Source organism: Papio anubis, unplaced genomic scaffold (assembly GCF_008728515.1).
Source record: "Papio anubis isolate 15944 unplaced genomic scaffold, Panubis1.0 scaffold199, whole genome shotgun sequence".
NCBI classification, from domain to species: Eukaryota; Metazoa; Chordata; class Mammalia; order Primates; family Cercopithecidae; genus Papio; species Papio anubis.
Window position 1 is genome coordinate 11,825 of NW_022162010.1, and position 22,246 is coordinate 34,070.

The window sequence follows — 22,246 nt, forward strand, 5'->3', positions numbered from 1 at the left end:
ATATAGCAATAACTGCTGTTCAAAGTGCTCTATATATATTATTTTCCTCAAAACAACTCTGTGAAATAGACACTATTATTGTCATCCCTACATTTTAGATGGAGATATTGAGGCACAGCAAGACCATGTAACCTTGCCAAGGTAATAGAGCCAGGACTTGAACCTGTGTTTTCTGGTTTTAAAGCCTACACCCTTCACCACCACACCATATTGTGTAGCACGATACTTCCTGTGATTAAAGTGTTTTATTAGCTTGGGAGTATTTTCTGAATAATTTGAATCTTATAAATTTGCTTCAAAGAATACAAGTAAATTGAACTGAAAGATCTAATATAGAATGTGTGGCATTCGTGAATAAATTATAGTACTTTCTGGTTTTAAATAATAATTATTTGCTTATCTTGTGACTTTTGTCAGCAGGGCTGCAATGTGCTTGCCTCATTTTCCTTCTCTTCAATAGGAGGAGATGGGCTCAGAGACAGGCACAATTTATCATAAAATCTGATCACACTTTCCCTCACCATCTGGAAGCTGGAGATAGGTTTGTGAAATCTTGCTTGAGAAAGAGTTGAATGCCACTTGTAGCATAATGAGTTTAAGAAAAATGATTTTACTAGCCAGTTCTGTTGCACAGAGTCCTGCAAGTTTTGGCGATTAACATATGCGATCGACAGTTTCTCACAAAGATTATCAGGGTTCTAGAGGAAATTATCTTGCAGTTTTATTCTGTTGCTAAAGTGCTATATTTCTTTATAGATGAACTACTTAATTCTTGATCACTTGTTTTTCATTAGACATTTCTCTGCCTCTTTATGCGGTGCTTTATGTCTTTTTATGTCCAACCCCAGGTTTCTTCTTCTAATTGCAAGAAGATCATTGAAATTTTCTCTCTCTCAAACTCCTAGGCTCAAGTGATCATCCTTCATCTGCCTCCTGAGTAGCTGGCATTCCAGATGTGCACCACTGAACAGATACACACATATACAACCATACTTATAGACACAGAAACATCCACATATATACACAAACACACAGAGACATACACATATCCACACATACTCATTAAATATACATTTACACACACAAACACACATGTGCACACACACACACATATACACACCTTGTTTCCATCTTCTTCTCAGGACTTGGGGTGCTAAGAGAGTGGAAAGAGTCTTGTACCTTGAGTCCAGGATCGACTGTGCAACCTTGCCCAAGCGTCTTCCCTCTTGAGATCTTGTTTATAATAATAAACATCCTTACCCACCAATTAGGGTTATTTTGAAGATAAAACAGAAAGGATAATGGAGTGATGGCATGTCGTACAGTTTCAAATAAAAATTAACCTTGACCAAAAAGAGGACTGTCCTTTGTCCTAGACTCCTGGGAGGTAGTCTTCAATGTGTAATGCCTAACAGGAGTATCTTTGCCTGGGGGTCTTGGGTCATAATGGATAGTCTAATAATGAGATTTAGGGTGGGGTCTAGCCAGGCCAGGAATACCTACTAGGCGATTTAGAGTCCAGACTTTAGGTCACCCCTGGAAGGACTGGAAACTGAAAACTGAGAAGATCCACGTGGACAATCAAGCATGCCTCTGTGATGAAGTTCCAGTAAACACCTTGAACACTGAGGCTTGAGGGAGCCTCTCTGCCTTGGAATACTCCATGTGTATTGGCACATATCAAAGCCGGGAGGGTAATGCACTGCTAGACTGAGAAGACTACAATAAATACCTAACTCTTCAATGCTCAGGCATTGAATATCCACAAACATCAAGACCATCCAGGAAAACATGACCTCACCAAACAAACTAATTAAAGCACCAGGGACCAATCATAGAAAAACAGAGATATGTGACCTTCCAGACAGAGAATTCAAAATAGTGGTTTCAGGGAAACTCAAAGAAATTAAAGATAATACAGAAAAAGAATTTGGAATTCTATCAGATAAATTTAACAATGAGATTGAAATAATTAAAAAGAATCAAGCAGAAATTCTGGAGATGAAAAATGCAATCGACAATAAATAATGCATCAGAGTCTCTTAATAGTGGAATTGATCAAGCAGAAGAAAAAATTAGTGAGCTTGAAGACAAACTATTTGAAAATACACAATTAGAGGAGACAAAAAATTTAAAAGAACAAAGTATGCCCGCAAGATCTAGAAATAGTCTCAAAAGGGCAAAGCCAGGAGTTACTGGCCTTAAAGAGGAAGTGGAGAAATAGAGGTAGAAAGTTTATTCAAAGGGATAATAGCAGAGAATAAATATTCAAGAACATTATAGGACACCAAGCAGATTTAACCCAAAGAAAACTACCTGAAGGCATTTAATATTCAAACTTCCAAAGGTCAAGGATAAAGAAAGGATCCTAAAGCAGCAAGAGAAAAGTAACAAATAACGTACAATGGAGCTCCAATGCATCTGGCATCAGACTTTCAGTGGAACCCTTACAGGCCAGGAGAGAGTGCCATGATGTGTGATGGGCTGAAGGGGAAAAAAAAAAAAAAAAAAGCTTTTACCCTAGAATAATATATCCAGCGAAAATATCCTTCAAACATGAAGGAGAAATAAAGACTTTCCCAGACAAACAAAAACTGAGGGATTTCACCAACAGCAGACCAATCCTACAAGAAATGCTAAAGGAAAGTCTTCAATCAGAAACAAAAGGACATTCATGAGCAATAAGACATTATCTGAAGGTACAAAACTCACTGGTAATAGTAAGTACACAGAAAAACACAGAGTATTATAACACTGTAATTGTGGTGTGCAAACAACTCTTAAGTAGAAAGACTAAAAGATGAGGCTGGGCACGGTGGCTCATGCCCGTAATCCCAGCACTTTGGGAGGCCAAGGCGGGCAGATCACGCGTTCAGGTGACTGAGACCATCTTGGCTAATACAGTGAAACCGCATCTCTACCAAAAATACAAAAAAAAAAAAAATTAGCTGGGCCTCATGGCATGTATCTGTAGTCCCAGCTACCTGGCAGGCTGAGGCAGGAGAATTGCCTGAACCCAGGAGGTGGAGGTTGCAGGGAGCCGAGATGGCACCACTGCACTCCAGCCTAAGTGACAGAGTGAGACTCTGTCTCAAAAAAACAACAACAAAAACTAAAAGATGAACCAAACAAAAATAATAACTACAACAACTTTTCAAGACACAGTGCAATAAGATATAAGTAGAAACAACAAAAAGTTAAAAAGCAGAGAGACAGATTTAAAGTGTAGAGTTTTGGTGAGTTTTCTTTTTGCTTGTTTATTTGTTTGTTCCTTTATGCAAGCAGTGTAAAGTTATCAGTTTAAAACAATGGGTGATAAGATAGTATTGCAAGCCTTGTGGGAACCTCAAAAACAAACAAACAAACAAACAAACAAAAAAAACACTCAATGAATACACAAAAAACCAAAAGCAAGAAGTTAAATCATACCACTAGAGAAAATCATCTTCACAAAAAGGAAGACAGGAAGGAAGGAAAGAAGAAAGAGAAGACCACAACCACCAGAAAACAAATAGCAAAATGGCAAGAGTAAGTCCTTACAGATCAATAATAACCTTGAATGTTAATGGACTAAACTTACAATCAAAACTGTTATGGAAAGAACTGTTAGGAGAAGCAGTTCTCCCCGTCCCCACCCACATCATTTTTCATCAACTCTAGATGAGGTAAGGGCCCCCAGATGCCTTAGGCGTAGCATTCTTTGGGGTGAAGTCCCTTCCTGCTCAGAGTCTAAAAACAAGTAGTGACACTGTTTCTGCCTAATAGACCTTCAGTCTCCAGAGTGGAGAATCTGCCTTTGTGTGGGGTCTTAGTAAGAAAAGCTAGGATCCAGATCAGATCCTCTCTCGCCCTGCTGCAGCCAGGGAGTGTGTATGTGACTTAGACTCAGCCAACCAAATGCTCTTTCCTTGTACGTGGACATTTGGGTGAGAAGGGCGGGGAAACACAGATGGCTGCAATACCACCAGAGGTCGTGGGGTGGGCAGGCTGAACCGTTTCTGTTAAGAGACTGTTGTTGTGGTTCTTGGGGCCTTCCTCTTTGTTTCTCGGTTCTTAACTGTTCTCAAGCCTGATCCATCAGCTTCCTTCTATTCTGTCAGTTCCCTGACAGTCTTTCAATAGGTCTCTTTTACTTAAGTTAGCTAGATTAGTTCTCCAGCTTTTAACCAAGAATGCTTCCTGGTGGAACCGAGCCTTTCTCACCCCTGTGGTTTGGCCAACAGAGAAAGGAATCTCTTGGGGGAGCAACCTTGAACTTGGCTTTGTTTCCAGGCTTGCCTCACTGTGGCAGGCTGGTCTTAGCGTACTGCCTCAGCTACCAGGACCCTTCTCAGTGGGATCATTATGCCATATATTGATCTTAAGTGTGACTTCCTCTCTGTCTCATGTAGGATAGGTCCTTAACACTGGCAAGAACTAACCTCCCAGAATCAGACACAGAGGAGACGGCTTCTCTAGGACCCTTCAGTGACAAGCTAGTGCCAGTTCTTGTGGTCAAGGGTCGACATGGGTTAGGAACAGAGAGGTAAATGAATTCTTGGGCTGCTGGAAAGTTCCAGCTGTGCATCCCCACCCTCTCCTGCATCTTTTCTCTTTTGTGTAAATTTCCATTCCTGATAAGGATGGACATGTGGGGAAACTCATCTTTGTTAACACAATGTCATCCCCCAAATATCACTGGAGGGGTTGTGGCCTGGAGTTCTGCATCCAGGGGCTTAGTGCAGACTTCTCAGGCTGGCATGGAGGTGGTGCTGTTTGCATGTGGTCAGTCTGGACTGATAAAGATACTACCAGGGTACTGGATAAGATTCACTAGCTAAACCTCACTATGCATCTCTGTATTTGGATTAAAGAGGTTAGTTAGTGAAAAACAGGTGAATTTCACTTCTTTGGAGTGGTGCAGAGGATTTTCTAACACAAAACTCAGACGCTATAAAAAGACAAGATTAACAAATTGATTGCATAAAAACTTCAAATTTCTATAACAAAACAAAAAGCAAACTGAGAAATAGTAGCAACTATTGTGTCAAAGAGATAATTTTCTTAATATACAAAGAGCTCTTACAAATAAATCCAATTAAAAATGGGAAAAGGACTGGGCATGGTGACTCATGCCTCCCAGCAATTTGGGAGACCAAGATGGGCAGATCACTTGAGGTCAGGAGTTTGAAACCAGCCTGGCCAACATGGTGCAACCCTGTCTCTACTAAATTAGCTGGGCGTGGTGGTGCAGGCCTGTAATCCCATCTACTCAGGAGGTTGAGGCAGAAGAATCACTTGAACCCGGGAGGTGGAGGTTGCAGTGACCCGAGATTGTGCCACTGCAGTCTAACCTGGGAGACAGAGCAAGACTCTGTCTCAAAAAAAAAAAAAAGGCAGTTATTTCACTGCATGTGCCTCCAGTAATTACTCTGTGCAAAATATACAACTATTCCATCACAGGCCATTAAGGGTGCCTCTCTCCATTCTGAGATTTTCCACTTGAGTTTCTAGGCAGTTTCTCACCTGTTTTCAAGCAGGGTTCGGGCAACCATTTCTTCAACAGCGCCAGCCCTAGGAACACCAAGATACAGGCCATCCTCCCACTCCCTGGCACCCTCCGTTCCCCCATGCTGAGAATGACAGGTAAGTAACATGGTGGTCGGTACTAAAATGGAGAGTCAGTCGGATGCAGTGGCTCACACCTGTAATTCCAGCATTTTGGGAGCCTGAAGAGGGAGGATTGCTTGGGCCCAGGAGTTCCAGGAGACTCTGGGCTGAAGCAAGGAATTCAAGGAGAGAGATAAATCTATCTATTTATCTATCTATCTATCCATCTATCTATAGATATATATATAAATAGATCTTGTCTCACTCGCGCGTGCGCTCTCTCTCTCTCTCTATGTGCGTGTGTATATATATATATACACACAATTTTTTTAAATAAAATTTAAAAGACGTCCAACAGGTGTGCTGGAGCAGTGTCTCTGCCTAGGGAGGTGCTGACAGGGCAGGCTCCACCCAGGAGGAGCTGAAAGAATGGGAGTTCCGCGGCAGAGGAGGCGGGCAGAGCTTTTCTCCAAACACAGGTATACCACGTGCGAAAACAAAGGGGTATGCGAAGGCCTGGTGCATGTGTACAGCTGCAAACTGGGAAAGAGGCCCCAGGCTTGGGCGATGAGGGTTTTTTCCTTCATGGATTCCCTTCCTGCCCAGGGTCCTCTCTCGCTGGTCGGGGGCGCCTAACAATAATCCTTGCCACGGGTTCGTAGCTGAAAACGACCTTCAAGTTCGTCCATCCACCTTTCAGATTTTATAGACAAATACACAGAGGACTTAGAGAAGTGAAACGGCTTGTCTCAGGTCACAGCTCTGGCCAACACTGGGGTCCTGACGGCTAGTCTGCGGATTTTCCTGCCTCTGGCCTGCGGGCACTGCGCAGGCTATCAACTGCAACCCTGCTCAGGGGACCTTGGTCCAGTTCGTCTCCGGGCGGACTACGTCTCCCACAATGCGTTGGGCCCAGACTCCTTCCCGCCCTCCGGCTTTGGGTGCTGTCTCCGCCAATAGAAAGGCAGAATTCCCAGGGCCGTTCTCGGCAGCCAATGAGCGCGGCGGTGGGCGGACCTGTTCCGCCCAGGACTCTCCGTGCTCCCTGGGCTTGAGCCAGAGTGCAAGGGGCCGGGTCGATTGTTTAGCATATCATCAGAAAGGCCGGGAGCACTTTTGCACGTGGAGCAGCCGCCACCGCAGGACCTGGTATCCCGAGAGGTGACCTGGAGAGGCAGGTCTGGAGCCGCGCGGACCCCGGGCAGTAGACCGAGGCAAGGGAATAGCGGGCCTGGAGCCAGCTGCCGGCAGCCCTGCTTGGGCTGGGGCATCTGGGTCTCCCTTCGCGTCCCGCGGGCCCGGGCAGCCTCGATTTAGGCGCCCGGCTGCGCTCCGCGAACCATCCCGGACGCTTCTCCTTGGTGGAGCGCTCCTTGCCTCTCCTACCTGGAAGCGCAGACTTTGGACGGGAAGGGACATTCGACGACATCCCGCGCAGCCTACGCGTTTTACAGATGGGGAAACTGAGGTTCAGAAGGGACGTGTGATGCCCCAAGTCAGACGGCAACTTAGCTGACCGGGCACAGTTTTCCCAGGCTCCCAAGTAGGAAGGGTTCTCTTTTACCATATGCCACTCTTTCTTCTAGTCATTTGAGTAAAATACATGTTGAGAGCTTCAGTTTTCCCAATAGCTTTTTCTTTCTATCTTTCTTTCTTTTTAAGCTTTTTTTCTACTTTCCCCCCACCTTTTTATTGAGGGGGATTGTCATCTGAGTCTTTATGATGTAGTAATTTTTAATTTTTTTTTTTTTCCTTTTTGTAGAGACGGGGTCTCAAGCTGTTGCCCAGGCCAGTCTTCAACTCCTGGTGTCAAAGGGGTGTGAACCACAGAAACTCCATCTTAAATAGGAGCTGGGTAAAATGAGGCTGAAACCTATTGGGCTGCATTCCCGGATGGTTAGGGCACTCTAAGTCACAGGATGAGATAGGAGGTCAGCACAAAATATGGGTCATAAAGACCTTGCTGGTAAAACAGGTTGCAGTAAAGAAGCCGGGCAAAATCCACCAAAACCAAAATGGTGATGAGAGTGACCTCTAGTCCTCCTCACTGCTACATTCCTACCAGTGCCATGACAGTTTACAAATGCCATGGCAACGTCAGGAAGTTACCTTATATGGTCTGAAAAGGGGAGGCATGAATAATCCACCCTTTGTTTAGCGTATCATCAAAAAATAACCATAAAAATGGACAACTGGCAGCCCTCAGGACTGCTCTGCCTATGGAGTAGCCATTCTTTTATTCCTTTGCCTTCCTAATAAACTTGGTTTCACTTTGCACTGTGGACTTGTCCTGAATTCTTTCTTGTGTGATATTCAAGAATTCGCTCTTGGGATCTGGATCCGGACCCCTTTCCTGTAACACTGGCCTCAAGCCGTCTTCCTCTTCAGCCTCCCAAAGTGCTGGGATTACAGGCATGAACCACAGTACCTGGCCTAAAAATAATTTTGTATTGCTTTCGTAATATTTATTTTAAGTCGTTTGCAATTCCACTGCTCTCGATATTTTCTAACTGCCATCTGGTTCTTTTTTCCTGTGTATGAGTTCATTTTTAAAGGGAATTGGGGACTTACTTTGTCTGTGGTTTTTCTGCCTTGCTGGTTTTGTGTTTATCCATTATTTAATTAATTAATTAATTATTTTTTTTTTTTTTTTGAGACAGAGTCTCACGCTGTCTCCCAGGCTAGAGTGCCGTGTGCAATCTCTGTTCACTTCAATCTCTGCCTTCTGAGTTCAAGCAATTTTTCTGCCTCAGCCTTCTAAGTAGCTGGGATTAGAGGTGTGCACCACCACGTCCAGCTAATTTGTGTATTTTTAGTAGAGACAGGGTTTCACCATGTTGTTCAGGCTGGTCTCAAATTCCTGACCTTGTGATCCACCCGCCTGAGCCTTCCAGAGTACTGAGATTACAGGCGTGAGCCACCATGCCCAGTGACGTTTATCCATTATTTTCATATCAGAAGGATTATCTTAAATCGTTAGTGATTAGTAATCTTTGTGAGTATAATTTTTAAAATATTAAAAAATACATATAGTATAATGCACAGATGTTAAATTTCATGTCTGCTCTTATGCAACCATTGCCAAATCAAGATATCGAAAGTTTCCAGCATCCCAGGTGACTCCTTTGAGCCCCTTCCCTGTCATTACCACCCAAAGGTAGCCTTTATTATACCACAGTTTCTGATATGTGCTACTATACGGATGTGCTGTAGTTTATTAGCCATTCCCCTGCTGGTGGATTCTTAAGGACTCAATTTTTTGGAATTAGAAATGATGTTGTGGTTTTGTGTCCTTGCAAATAAATTTCTTTTTGCAAAGATGGGTTTTTGTTGTTGTTATATATAAAGTTTCGGTGCCGCAAAAGAAATAGCACTCTAATATAAAATTTTCTTTTGAATTTTCAGCAAGGCAAGTTACTTCTATAGAAGGGTGTGCCCTTACAGATGGAGCAATGGTGAGCACACACTTGGACCAGGGAGGGGAAGGGGTTCTTATCCCTGACACACATGGCCCTTGCTGCTGTGTTGTTCCCCTATTGGCTGGGGTTAGACCGCACAGGCTAAACTAATTCCGATTGGCTAATTTAAAGAGAGTGACAGGGTGAGTGCTTTGGCGGGAAAAAAATGGTTATGCAGGGTAGAGAATGAGTCAGGGTGGAGCAGGTAGCAGGTAATCTGAATGAGTCAGGGTGGAATAGGCAAAAAAGGTTGCTTTGCAAAGAAGTTAGGTTTAAAAGTAGAAGGCAAAGAATTGAACATACTGACATATTGATTATTTGAAGATAAATTTGGAATTTATATCTAACATTTTTAAGATAAATTACTGAGGGGCCAAGACTGGATTGGAGATGTATGAGCATGTCTTAATCTTCATAAAGTATGGTAATAATGCAGTTGAGATATTGCCTTTCTTCCAATGAAGCTCAAAGTGCTTTGATATCTGATCCACTGCTAATCCTTAAGATGCCCCCGTAAGAATAAAAAGATGAGTGTTATTATCTCTCTTTATTCAGTGGTCACTGAGATTGAGTGACTAAGTTGTATGTTAGGTCAAGGTCACACAGTGCAAGTCAGAGCTGACTTAGGAGAGTCCTCAGTATTTCAGTCATGGGTTTTTCTGGGGACTTTGCATTTCTGATACTCATTCTCTGGTGTTTTGGAAGGAACAATGCTGTATTTTTTGTGCTTGTGATACTTTTTTTTTTTTCTTTTTGAGACTGAGTCTTGCTCTGTTGCCCAGGCTGGAGTGCAGTGGCGTGGTCTTGGCTCACTGGAACCTCCACCTCCCAGGTTCAAGTGATTCTCTTGCCTTAGCCTCCTGAGTAGCTGGGACTATAGGCGCATGCCACCACACCCGGTTAATTTTTGTATTTTTAGTAGAGACAGGGTTTGGCCATGTTGGCCAGGCTGGTATCGAACTCCTGACCTCATGATCTACCCATCTCAGCCCCCACAAAGTGCTGGGATTACAGGCGTGAGCCACTGCACCTGGCCACTTGTAATACTTCTTAACTTCTCTTACCACAGAGAGAGGTGTTTTCAGGAATAAGTCATTTTTCCTTTAAGAGCAACAGGAAGCATCTGTTGGTTTGCATATGTAAGGACCACCTGGTGGTCTGACCTGGGCTCTTGTGAGTTAGATTGCTTTAGGACAGTCTACTTAGTGATTATGTTTCTCTTTTTTGTTTCTCAGCAGGACTACTTGTTGCGATTTGAGGAGGGAGGTGTCTTACCCCAGAGCCTGGCTGGAGAAGACTGAGGTTCAAGGCTTGAAGCCTAAGTGATTGCCCCAGGACCTTGGATGATGGCCACAGAGATATCGAAAGTGACCACTCCGCTGAGCCCCTTGGTCCAGGTGCCTCAAGAGTGTAAGAGTTAAAGAAAGAGTAAAAAAAAAAAAAACATGAACTACGGCTAGACACTTAAAGACAGGTTTACTTTAGATAAAACCTGAGAGGGGCTTCTGGCCAATTTCAGTCAGGAGCCCTTTCTCTTCCAGACTAAGAGTATATATTGGTTTTAGGGTGAGGGTGCTTATCACAAGCTTGGAATGTTTCTGTGTGGGGCAGAAGTTTTGGCAGGTTTGGAACGTCTCTGGGCAGAAGGGAGGTTATCTTGGGGCTGACATCTTTCCGGCAAGAGGTGGGTTATCTCAGGACTAGCGTGTCTCTGGTTGGGAAGGAGTTTTGAATGTTTCTGGTGAGAGATGTTAGTTTGTGGCTTATGGTCATGCTGACCTTAGCCATTAGGCTGATGCCCTTTGGATTTAGGTTTTTGATTGGATTTAGAATAGGCTTGCCCAAGATGGCGATGCTCCTGCTCTATCAAAGAGGAAGAAAGACAAGAGGAGGAGGTCACCATAATGATCCTGGCGGATGACTCCTGGGTGCAGGTAGCTGTACTGCAGGAGGATAGCCCTCAGTCTGAGCCCTTTCCCCAGAGTGCCGGCAAGGGCAGCCCCCAGGCAGAGGCAACCAGAGGACTGCAGGATGTACTTGGCCACCTCTGAGAGCTCTGTCATCACTGGCTGAGGCCAGAGGTACACACCAAGGAGCAGATGTTGACTGTGCTGCCAAGGAAATTCAGGCTTGGCTGCAAGAGCATTGGCCTGAAAACAGTGAGGAGGCAGCAGCCCTGGTGGAAGACTTGACCCAGACCCTTCGGGACAGTGGTGAGATATACAACCTCATAGGGAGAGGATGGGAGCACCCTTCCAAGGTGGAGGAGTGTGTTGTTTCAGAGGAGAAGGTGGTGTCCAAGACAGAGTGGGGGACAGCGCCATCCCTCTGCTCTGTCTGTAGGCAGTCAGTGTATTCATCAGCCTTTTAGTGTCCTCACTGTGTGTAGTGTCAGCTCCAGAACTGTGGTGTAGGAGGGCCTTAGAGCTGCGTTTGCATAGTAAGCACAGTTTTTACTTATATTTGGAGAGGTTGGAAAGCTGATGGAAGTTACACAGGGAGGAGCTGGAGACCCCTGCAAACCACAGTCTGTCACCTTCACTTGGTTGTGCAAGAAACATCCAAATAGTTCCTGGAATTAGAGAAAACAATCTGATGTTTTCAAAGTGATTATTTTTATGAAACCAACATAAATGACAAGTAACCCAGCTAATGACTAGAGACTTTCTGTGGTATGAAGTCATCCTGGGCTCTTAAAATAGTAATTGGAAACTTGAGCTCTTTGCAATAGTTACTCTATTTGTCTCCAATGTTACTAATAAGTGTTGGGATCCCGACCTGCTGTTTAACTGCCCTGTCTCCCTCCTGGTTTTCCGTTTTAAACTGGACTCTCTTGATCACCAAATATTTACTTTAGATGAACCTGTGCCAGTAGAGCTGTCTCAGGGTTCATAGGATATAGCTGTCTTTGTGCTGATGAGAACTACAGAAGTTCAGAGAAGGTAGCATGGAGTGGAGAGGTCAGGTCAGAGAAGGCTTCCTGGAGGAGGTGACACCAAAGCAGGAGGTTGTAGAAGGGGGTAGAATTTGGAAAGGCATAGGGCAAGGAGCAAGCAGCTGAGAGGAGCTGTGCTGAGCAGAGGCTGGGAAGGGCAGAGCCAAGGTAGTTTATACCTTTGGGTGACAGGAGAGCTGGCTGATTGGAGTGGCAAGTGTGTTTTTAGGAAGTGGTAGGAAGTAGAGTTTAGGGGAAGGGTGGGTGAGGGCTTGGACTGAATGTCATTGGCCTCAGCCGGTTCTTGTACTAGGGCCCAAGGGGCATGGGAGGAAGCGGAGTGTGGCAACAGGGTGTAGGTTTGATTAGGGTAGTGAGAGGTAGGGACAGGAGAGCAGCCGGGAAGCTGGGAAGGTGTGCAGTGATGGTGGTCAGCCCCAGATGGGACACATGTGAGAAAGAACTGAAAGTCACAATGGCTAGTATTTCCCAAGCTCTTTCTGCAAGCCAGGAAATATGCTTGGCATTTAATACGGAAAACTCATGTAATCTTCACCACCCTGGAAGATAAGCAGGATTATCACCAGAGATCCCTTAAGATCGCTGTCTTTGTACCAGGCAGAACCAAGATTTGAATGCATGTGTCTGAAGACATAGCCCATGTTTTAAGCATTTTGTCACATGCATGATTTTTTTTTTGAGACAGAGTCTTGCTCTGTCGCCAGACTGGACTGCAGTGGCATGATCTCAGCTCACTGCAACCTCTGCCTCCTGGGTTCAAGTGATTCCCCTATCTCAGCCTCCCAAGTAGCTGGGACTACAGACGTGTGCCACCACGCCCGGCTAATTTTTTGTATTTTTAGTAGAGACGGGGTTTCACCATGTTGGCCAGGATGGTCTCAGTCTCCTGACCTCATGATCCGCCTGCTTCGGCCTCTCAAAGTGCTAGGATTACAGGCGTGAGCCACTGCACCCGGCCTGTCACATGTATGATTTTAAGTGACAGTTCCTACTGGGTGTTGGAAGGAGGGGATGCAGATGGAATTAAGACAGTGGCTAACTCCAGAGCATCTGGCCTGGAGGATTCAGAAGAGAGAAGAGAAGAGAAGGAAACTGAAGGGGGTTTAGGGCAGAGACTGTGACAACTGCCAGGGACTGGGAGAATGAGTAGAGCTGCCCTCTGGCAAAAGGGACTGATGCCGAAGGCCCGCAGTGACCCAGCCCTGCCCTGGGCACCTTCATGCCTGTCTCACTAAGAAGCCTGTGAGTGGCTGGCATTGTCATTTCACAGATAGGAAATGCAAGTTCAGGAAGCTCATACGGCTGTTAAGTGATGGAGCCGGGAGTCAAACTCAGACCTGTCTCTTTCTGCATAGAGATCCCAGTTTTGCTTGAAGCAAAGTACTTGATTTTCTTTGGCCCCGAAAAAAAAAACTTTTAATTTTATTCTTCCTATTAAAATAAGCAAACTTTCATCCTATTTTACAGCTGTCCTTGCTTCCTTCCTAATGGAGGTGACCAGTTTGTCATGAACTTTGGATCTGCAGTCAGATACTGTGGAGGAGAGAGTGGTGGAGGGCTGAGGAGAAGCCTCAGGTTATTATTTGGTTGGGGAGGCACAGAGCAGAGGTTCAGGTCTCAGCAGGCGTCAGAGGTGATTACAGCTCTTCCCACCTGGCTTGCGGCAGGGCCTCTGTGCCTTTCATCTTTCACTGGGCACCCAAGATGGGGCCCACTGGGGACCATCCCAGGTGCATGGGTTTGTCTGTCCCCGACTTCTGCCTCTGAGATTGTCTTTGTTGGTCTTTGTTTAACAAATGCCGCTGACCTTCCTCATGATTGCTCACAGGAGTCTGTGCATTTGTCTTCATTCCTTCTTAAACATTTACTCGACATAAGGCTGCTTGACCTCTATTCTAATTGTCCAGCTTGGGACCTTTGGACACATTCACCCAGCTTGGGATGTTTCCAGAACTGGTTAGACTGTAGTTGTTTAATGTTCATCTAGCAGGAACTTCTAGGCACTCACAATTCATGTATCTTCTAATTCTAATGAAGATCAGACCTATGTTAACAGTTTAAGTGGCAGAGCTTATCTCTATCTGTGAATGTTTCCTAAGGACATTTTACCTCCATACCCAGCCCTAATCCAGGCACTTGGTGTTTCTCACCTGAATTCTTGCAGCTGCTACCAAACAGCCTCAGCCTCTGCCCCTTCATTGTAGCTCTTTCACTCCTTCCTGAGTGATAGGGTGCTCCTGCTTAAAAACCTTCATGAGCTTCCCATTGTCTACCAAATTAAGCATGACCTCCATGTTCTGCTTGGAGTCTGCGGCCCTATGGGACCTGGCCCAGACCTCCCCTGCAGCCTGCTCCTGCCCCCGGCCCCCCATGCTCTATCCCCACTCCATTCTAGACCAGATCTTGCTGTTTCTTGAACACAGCCTATGTTTTCTAGTATTCACCTTTTGCTACTGAATTTTTTTTTTTTTTTTTTTTTTGAGACAGTGTCTTGCTGCATCCCCCAGGCTGGAGTGCAATGACTCTGTCTTGGCTCACTACAACCTCCACCTCCCAGGTTCAAGCAATTCTTCTGCCTCAGCCTCCTGAGTATGAGTAGCTGGGACAACAGGCACATGCCACCATGCCCGGCTAATTTTTATATTTTTAGTAGAGAACATGTTGTCCAGGCTGGTCTGGAACTCCTCACCTCAGGTGATCCACCCACCTCGGCCTTCCAAAGTGCTGGAATTACAGGTGTGAGCCACCGTGTCCGGCCCTTGCTCCTGAACTTTTGGCTTGGAATAGCCTTGTCCCATCTCTGTGTGACAACATTCCAGCTGTTGTTTGAGTGCCGACCCTTGGAGATCCTCTTCATAAAGCGTTCCTTAAACCCAGTCCCTTTTCTTGGTCCCCAGTTCCACACCCCTGGGAGCACCTCTCATCACCTCTGCTGGAAGTCTTCTCCCCCAGAATATTTGGATTCTTTCTCTTGGTTTTATGTCATAGTTAATCTTGTTTCCTGTTTATGTGAATACTTGTCTTATTTCTTCTAGGAACCTGTAAAATCCCAGAAGACAAGGAACCTGTCCTTTTTCCTCCCCTCTCCCTTTTTCCTTCTCTTGCTCATTCCACCACCTTTCTCTCTTTCTCGCACCCAACTCCCTCTTCCTCTCCCTCTGTCTGTAATATCACGAACCTCTGGACTCCGCCCTAGAACTCCTGAATCAGAAACTTCGAGGGTGATGCCCAGCACCCCTCTAAGTGATCCCGATTCAAACTCCAGTTTGAGAATCTCTGTGCTTGACCTCTGGTTCTCAAACTCAGCCGCACATTAGAATTACCTGGGGACCTGGAGTCCACTCCCAGGGATTCTGATTTTCTGATTTAATTGGTATGGGGTATTGCATGGGCAAGGGATTTTTGAAAGTGCTCCCGGTGGTTCTATTATGCAGCAAAGTGTAAAGACTACTGCCATAGAGCTTTGTTACCCAGGGGGTGGTCAGTGGGCCAGCAGCATCGGCTTACCTGGGACTTTGTTAGACATATGGACTGTCAATCTCACCCAGCCCAGCTGAAGTGAATTTGCATTTGACAAGATTTCCAGGTGATTCCTATGCTCTTTGAAGTTTCAGAAGCACTGCCCAGGAGAGGAATAGAGGTTATCAACTTCAAGCCTACTCTTGTCCAACAGTTGAGCAAAAGAGTCACAGCTGACCTCTCCAGCCATCCTCAGCATCATCTGGCTTTCAGCTGTCAGAGGCAACAGGTGATTTGTTTTGAGCTTGCTGCCCCAGCAAAATGCTCCCTTAATGATCACCAATGAACACATGCATTCATCTTGGTCAAATAAATAAATACAGTGTGTATACATGCAGACACATGCATACAGATACATATACACGTTCACACAGCTAGAGACATTTCTTTTTCTTTTTTTTTTTTTTGAGACGGAGTCTCGCTCTGTCGCCAGACTGGAGTGCAGTGGTGCGATCTCGGCTCACTGCAACCTCCATCTCCCGGGCTCAAGTGATCCTTCTGCCTCAGCCTTCTGAGTGCCTGGGACTACAGGCGTGTGCCACCATGCCCAGCTAATTTTTTGTATTTTTAGTAGAGACAGAGTTTCACCATGCTGACCAGGATGGTCTCGATCTCCTGACCTCGTGACCCACCTGCCTCAGCCTCCCAAAGTGCTGGGATTACAGGCGTGAGCCACCGCACCCGGCCTGAGACATTTCTTAATACAAATCTATATTTGTTTAAAAATATCTATGAACATTAAGTAGCAAATCTCTTTTAGGGAAACTGATAATTTCAGCAAATTCAGTAACCCTTCTGAAAATATGTTGTTAACTTATTTGTATAGTATAATCAAAAATATATATACTAGTGTCTAACCTACAAATAATATATTCTTGCAAAAATTCCCAGCTTGGAAGTATTAATATACATTGATCTCTCCTCCTACATCCCTGCCCCCAAAAAGCCCACTTCTCAGGAGCAACAATTTGCATCCATTTTCCATTGGTGCTGTAACAAATTATCACAAACTTAGCGGCTTAAAAAAACAATACACACGACAAATTGATTATCTAGTCCTAGAGGTCAGAAATCTGAAATGGATCTCACTGGATGAAAATCAGATGCTAGCAGGGATGAGTTCCTTTCTGGAACTCTAAGGGAGAATCTATTTCCTTGCCTTTTCTAGCCTCTAAGGCTGCCTGCATTCCTTGGCTTGTGGCTTCTTTCCATCTGCAAACCTGGCAATGGTGGTAGAATCTTTCTCCTACTATATCATTCTGAAATGACTCTTCTGCCACCCTCTTTCACTTCTAAAGACCCCTGTCATTACATTGGGCCCACCTGAATAATCTAGGCTAAGCTTCCCATCCCAAGATCTTAATTTAACTGTATCCACAAAGTTCCTTTTGTCATATAAGGTAACATATTTAAAGATTCTAGAGATTGGCCAGGCGCAGTGGCTCACGCCTGTAATCCCAGCACTTTGGGAGGCCAAGACGGGTGGATCACGAGGTCAGGAGATTGAGACCATCCTGGCTAACACGGTGAAACCCCATCTCTACTAAAAATATAAAAATTAGCTGGGCACGGTGGCGAGTGCCTGTAGTCCCAGCTACACGGGAGGCTGAAGTAGGAGAATGGCGTGAACCCGGGAGGCGGAGCTTGCAGTGAGTGCAGATCGTGCCACTGCACTGCCTGGGGGACAGAGCGAGACTCTGTCTCAAAAAAAAAAGATTCTAGAGATTAAGATGTGGACATATTTGAGGGGCCATTATTCTGCTTACCAAACCATCATTATGTGTTTGGTGCATACCTAGGAAGACTTTTTGGTACATAGTCAGTTATATTTGTATTTCAAAATCTTTTATCCAGCTACTTGGGAGCCTGAGGCAGGAGGATTTCTTGAGGCCAGGAGTTTGAGACTGTAGTGTGGTATGGTCATGTCTGTGAGTAGCCACTGCACTCCAGCTTGGGCAACATTAACAAGTCCCTGTCTCTAAAAAATTAAAAAAAATTTTTTTTTTAATTACCAAAATGAGATTTCATACTATTCTGCTGCTTGATTATTATTACTTAACAGTATATAATGCATAGCTTTCCACATTGGACAAGATAAATCTATTAATATTTTAAAGGAAGATTTTCTTCTGAAATTTTTAGAAAATGTGGCCCTTTTTGGTCAGGCATGGTAACTCACATCTGTAATCCCAGCACTTTGGGAGGCCGAGGAGGGTGGATCACGAGGTCAGGAGTTCAAAACCAACCTGACCAACATGGTGAAACCCCGTCTCTACTAAAAATACAAAAAAGTTAGCCAGGCGTGGTGGCAGGTGCCTGTAATCCCAACTACTTGGGAGGCTGAGGCAGGAGAATTGCTTGAACCTGGGAGGCAGAGGTTGCAGTGACCTGAGATTGTGCCACTGCACTCCAGCCTGGGTGACAGAGCAAGACTCCGTCTCAAAAAAAAAGAAAGAAAGAAAAAAGAAAATGCGGTCTTTTTTTGTTGTAAAATAAATAAATCAGGGAGGGAAAAAGAAACCAGGAATCCTGCCTTAGGCTAAATGAAGTGAAAAATGAAAGTGGGAAGTTCAAGAGAAGTAGTCTCAACTGTTTGTATATGGCAGGTGAATGTGGTGTTTTAGGAAGCAGTTACTATCCAATTATGTTCTGCTTAGCTCTGGTGAAAATACTCATATGCTCCCTGTAGTGGGCATTTGTGGTTATTTTACTGCTTAGCATCCATTCCTCTTACCAACAGCATCTGACTTTCCTTAGAGAGAATTACACTCCCCAATGGATAACATTTTTGGGTGTGCCCTGCACATCTTCTAGCGAAGGTGGCCACATGACCCAAGCGAGGCCAATCAGATACTGCCTCTTTTAAACCTAAAATTTGGAATTTTTTTTTTTTTTTTTAATGGGACGGAGTCTGGCTCTGTCACCCAGGCTAGAGTGCAGTGGCACGATCTCGGCTCACTGCAACCTTTGTCTCCCAAATTAAAGCAATTCTCCTGTTTCAGCCTCCCGAGTAGCTGGGACTACAGGCACACGCCACCACGCCAGCTAATTTTTGTATTTTTAGTAGAAATGGGGTTTCACCATATTGGTCAGACTGGTCTTGAACACCTGACCTCAGGTGATCCACCCGCCTAGGCCTCCCAAAGAGTTGGGATTATAGGCGTGAGGCACTGCGCCCAGCCTAATTTGGAGAAATTGACAATTAAAGAACAGTTGAAGTTTATGCATCCTCAAAATGGCTCTAAAATGATTAAAAACAAAGCAAGTACTCAGCAAAATATAAAACAAAACAAAACCCTAAAACCAACATTGAAGCAGGTCTTCAGAATTGTAACAAAAAATAGTTGTAAGAATTGTTGGCTAGGCACAGTGGCTCATGCCTGTAATCCCAGCACTTTGGGAGGCTGAGGTGAGCAGATTGCTTGAGCCCAGGAACCAAAGACCAGCCTGGGCAACATAGTGAAACCCCATCTCTACAAACAATACAAAAGGCAAAAATGAAATGGGCACGGTGGTGTGCGCCTGTAATCCTAGCTAATCACGAGCCTGAGGTGGAAGAATCGCTTGAGCCCAGGAGGTGGAGGTTGCAGTGAGCCGAGATCGCACCACTGCACTCCAGCCTAGGCAACAGAGTGAGACTGTGTCTCCAAAAAAAAAAGAAAGAAAAAAAGAATTGTCAGTCTGTCTGCAGCATGGTAGATAAGAGCTATTTTGTTGAGATCTCTGGTTTTTATCATTGGGGTAAAAAGGTGAGGGTATCCTGGGAATTGCTCATGCAGTCCCAAAATATAGATAGCATTTAGGCATTGGTAACCAAACATTACAATTTGGGACACTAAGGTCTCTTTTGCACCCAAGCCATGGTGCCCACCTACCTCTGTACTCCGTAGCCAGGTCAGCTGAGTTGAACAGCTTTAGTCAATATCTGAGCTGGGTGAGGCTGGGTGAAAGAGCAACAGGTGAAAACAATTCCAGCAAGATACCGTCTATTCCTTAGAAATCAATTACTGAGATATCAAAAAGGAAAAGCAGCAGAATGCTTTGCCTAATTAAGCAGTTGAGTTTATAACTATTTGATAAAATAACAAAAGTAAATGCAGCACATTTATCAGAGCCCTTGTTTGTAAACAGTGGAAACCCACGTTGGCTTACTTTGAGCACCACAGAGGAACGAAGGGAGAGATACAAGAGGCACTCCCAGAAAGTGGGAGGAGAGAAGGACCAAGCCCCAGAAGACAGGGGGCACAGATTTGGCCAGTGGGATTTTCCAGCTCTAGAACTGAGGACTTGGCACTTTGTATCATGTGTCCGTACAATTTGGCTTTATTCTTTCATACCAGCCTTCTCCATGTGGTGGAGGTACATGGCTGCTTCCAGACATCATCACTAGAATATAAAGCTCTTCCTCCCTATGGAACTCCACTTCAGAATTCTGGGGAAGGCCTCTGATTCGTTTAGCTTTCATAGCCTCTATGAAAGACAGTGCTTGATGCATGGTAATTAACAACGTTCCTGCCCTGTGACTGAAACAGAGAGATCAGGGGTCCATAATTAGAAGTTCACACTAGAATCACATGATTGAAATGGAGAAAGGTAGAGAGAAACAATTGATGTTCAACGAAGCCTGTAATATGGAGGCAAATATGCCATATTTGGGTATTAATAAGCCTATGGGAAGAAAGAATCTGGATATCATTTGGTTTCACAAACTAATATCCCATCAAAAGTGAAAACAAACAGGATGTATTCAACAAATATTTATATAGGTTCAAATGAGCAAAGCTTGTTTATTCCTGATTTTTGACCACTCACTGGCTTTCTCAGTATGCCACTGACATTTTTGTCTCTGAATGTGGAGGTCTTTCTAAATTTGTCTTAGTAATATCCCTCCTGGAGTGTTTCCTAATATGCAAGAGATAAAGAATTACTATATACTTGCCCTCAGCATGAATTTCTTCATAAGCTGGATTCCAAAGGGAATACTGCATCCATTACCAAAGTTAAAATACATGAGTCTATAGAGCTACACTTTGAAAATATTTAAAATACAAAATGATGTGTGCATGTATGTCTGAATGCAAATGTGTGTATGTGTATTTGCATATGTAAAAACTCTGCTGTAAAATGAAAAATAAAGGGCTGAGTATCCTAGATAGTTCAACAACTTTTAAAGGAAAACATACACCTATTAAATTTGACTTTTGATGTTTATTTTGCCTGCATCGTGAAAATGTTGATTTCATTGGTCATAGTAGTTGGCCAATGACAGCAATTTCAAAATCATCCCTGGATAGTTGACAGCCTGCCAACCATTTCTACAATTATGAAAATATTCCTCTTTATATGATGTTAAGATGTACTGCTGCATTTTTTTCAAAGTTCAATTTATTTATTTTTCATAAGCTAGTGAAAATAGCTTTTAAAAATTGCTCTTCACATTTTTACTGCAGGTATCACCACAAGTATGTATTATTTAGGCCTATCAACTGACAGCATATTACTTTTGTCAAGAAAATTACTAATATTTGTAGCAAATAAGAAATAAATGTAGACAGGCAAACTTATGATGAAAACTTACATCTTTGTTTGGGTTCCCCAAAACGCAGACTGAGATAAAGACTTGATTACAGATAGTTTATTTGGTGATCTCAGGAACTTCATGGGATGGAGTGAGGAAAGGGAGAGGAAGAAAGGAGAAAAGTAAAAAGGGGGTGCCTTAATTAGTAGGTTCCATTTTCCTAAGCCACTGGGGCTCACTTCCACTGGGGAGCCTCTGAGAAACCGTGTAGAATACGCCTCAGGAGGAATTCACTGAGGGATGGGGAAGTTGGGAGTGCTTATCTTCTAACTCTTGAACCTTATTGATTAAAGGTTGACCTTGGGGGCACTATGCCCTCAGCACTTCCAGGCTACTCTCACTACGGGCTGAGAAGGGCCTCAGCAGAGAAGCAGAGTTACGGCACTCGTGGTATGAAGATGTCAGTGTGTATGGACATGTTTGCAAGCTACAGGGGAACTAACAGGTGGGCCGTGGGCAGGGTGTCAGTAGTGACTACCGTGTTCACTCCTTGCTCTCAGCAGATCCTCTCATGCCCACCCTGAGTTTGCTCTGTTACTGACATTTCAGGGTTGTAGCTGGCTGCAATCCCCAAAAATGATTGAAAATAGAAGAATATGTGGAACAAGTCACAATCTTCACTGCTACAGCTGGTCCCAAGGCTATAATCTATACTCATCATCCCTCTGCTCCACCACCTCTTCTAGATTTCCCGAATCCTTGGCTAGCACTTCCACTAGTCATCGTTGCTTGCTCAGTGAATGACCGCACCTTTATCTCTGAGTGGTTGAGCCTTGATTACCTTGCCCTTGTCAGGCCATGGTTGCTTCACTTGCTTCTCTGCTATTATCATCAGGCATAGAAACACTAAGGGGTCCCCAAGTGAATCCCCCAAGTTCTAGACATCTTCCTTCTTGGGCCCATTGTGTAGCAGCAACTCCAACTCTTCAAGATAATCAAAGTCAGTCACCCCTGCCAGTGTAATCATGCCCATTTTGCCTGCTGATCTGACAGCATGGAGATGCCCAAGTCCTCAGGTGACACTGTATTGATGCAGTGAAACACTTACTGTCTCCCTCTGTCCACACACCCTGAGACCAAGGCTTTTCATCAGGAAGAGCCTGAAGTTATAAGAATTAAAAACATAATTTCCACTAGTGGCTCAGA

General features: G+C 44.3%; 2 long non-coding RNA genes across 2 annotated transcripts; one reads left to right on the plus strand and one right to left on the minus strand.

The window, feature by feature from the left end:
- Positions 1-699: 699 nt before the first annotated feature.
- LOC103885947 lies at positions 700-1,800 on the minus strand. Its single transcript, XR_649303.3, has 2 exons — positions 1,121-1,800; positions 700-963 (listed from the first exon to the last, which is right to left on the minus strand). It is a non-coding gene; the product is annotated as an uncharacterized LOC103885947 (long non-coding RNA).
- Positions 1,801-5,369: 3,569 nt separating this feature from the next.
- LOC101011435 lies at positions 5,370-11,384 on the plus strand. The gene is made up of 3 exons (XR_002523131.2): positions 5,370-6,767; positions 8,995-9,044; positions 10,283-11,384. It is a non-coding gene; the product is annotated as an uncharacterized LOC101011435 (long non-coding RNA).
- The last annotated feature ends 10,862 nt before the right edge of the window (positions 11,385-22,246 follow it).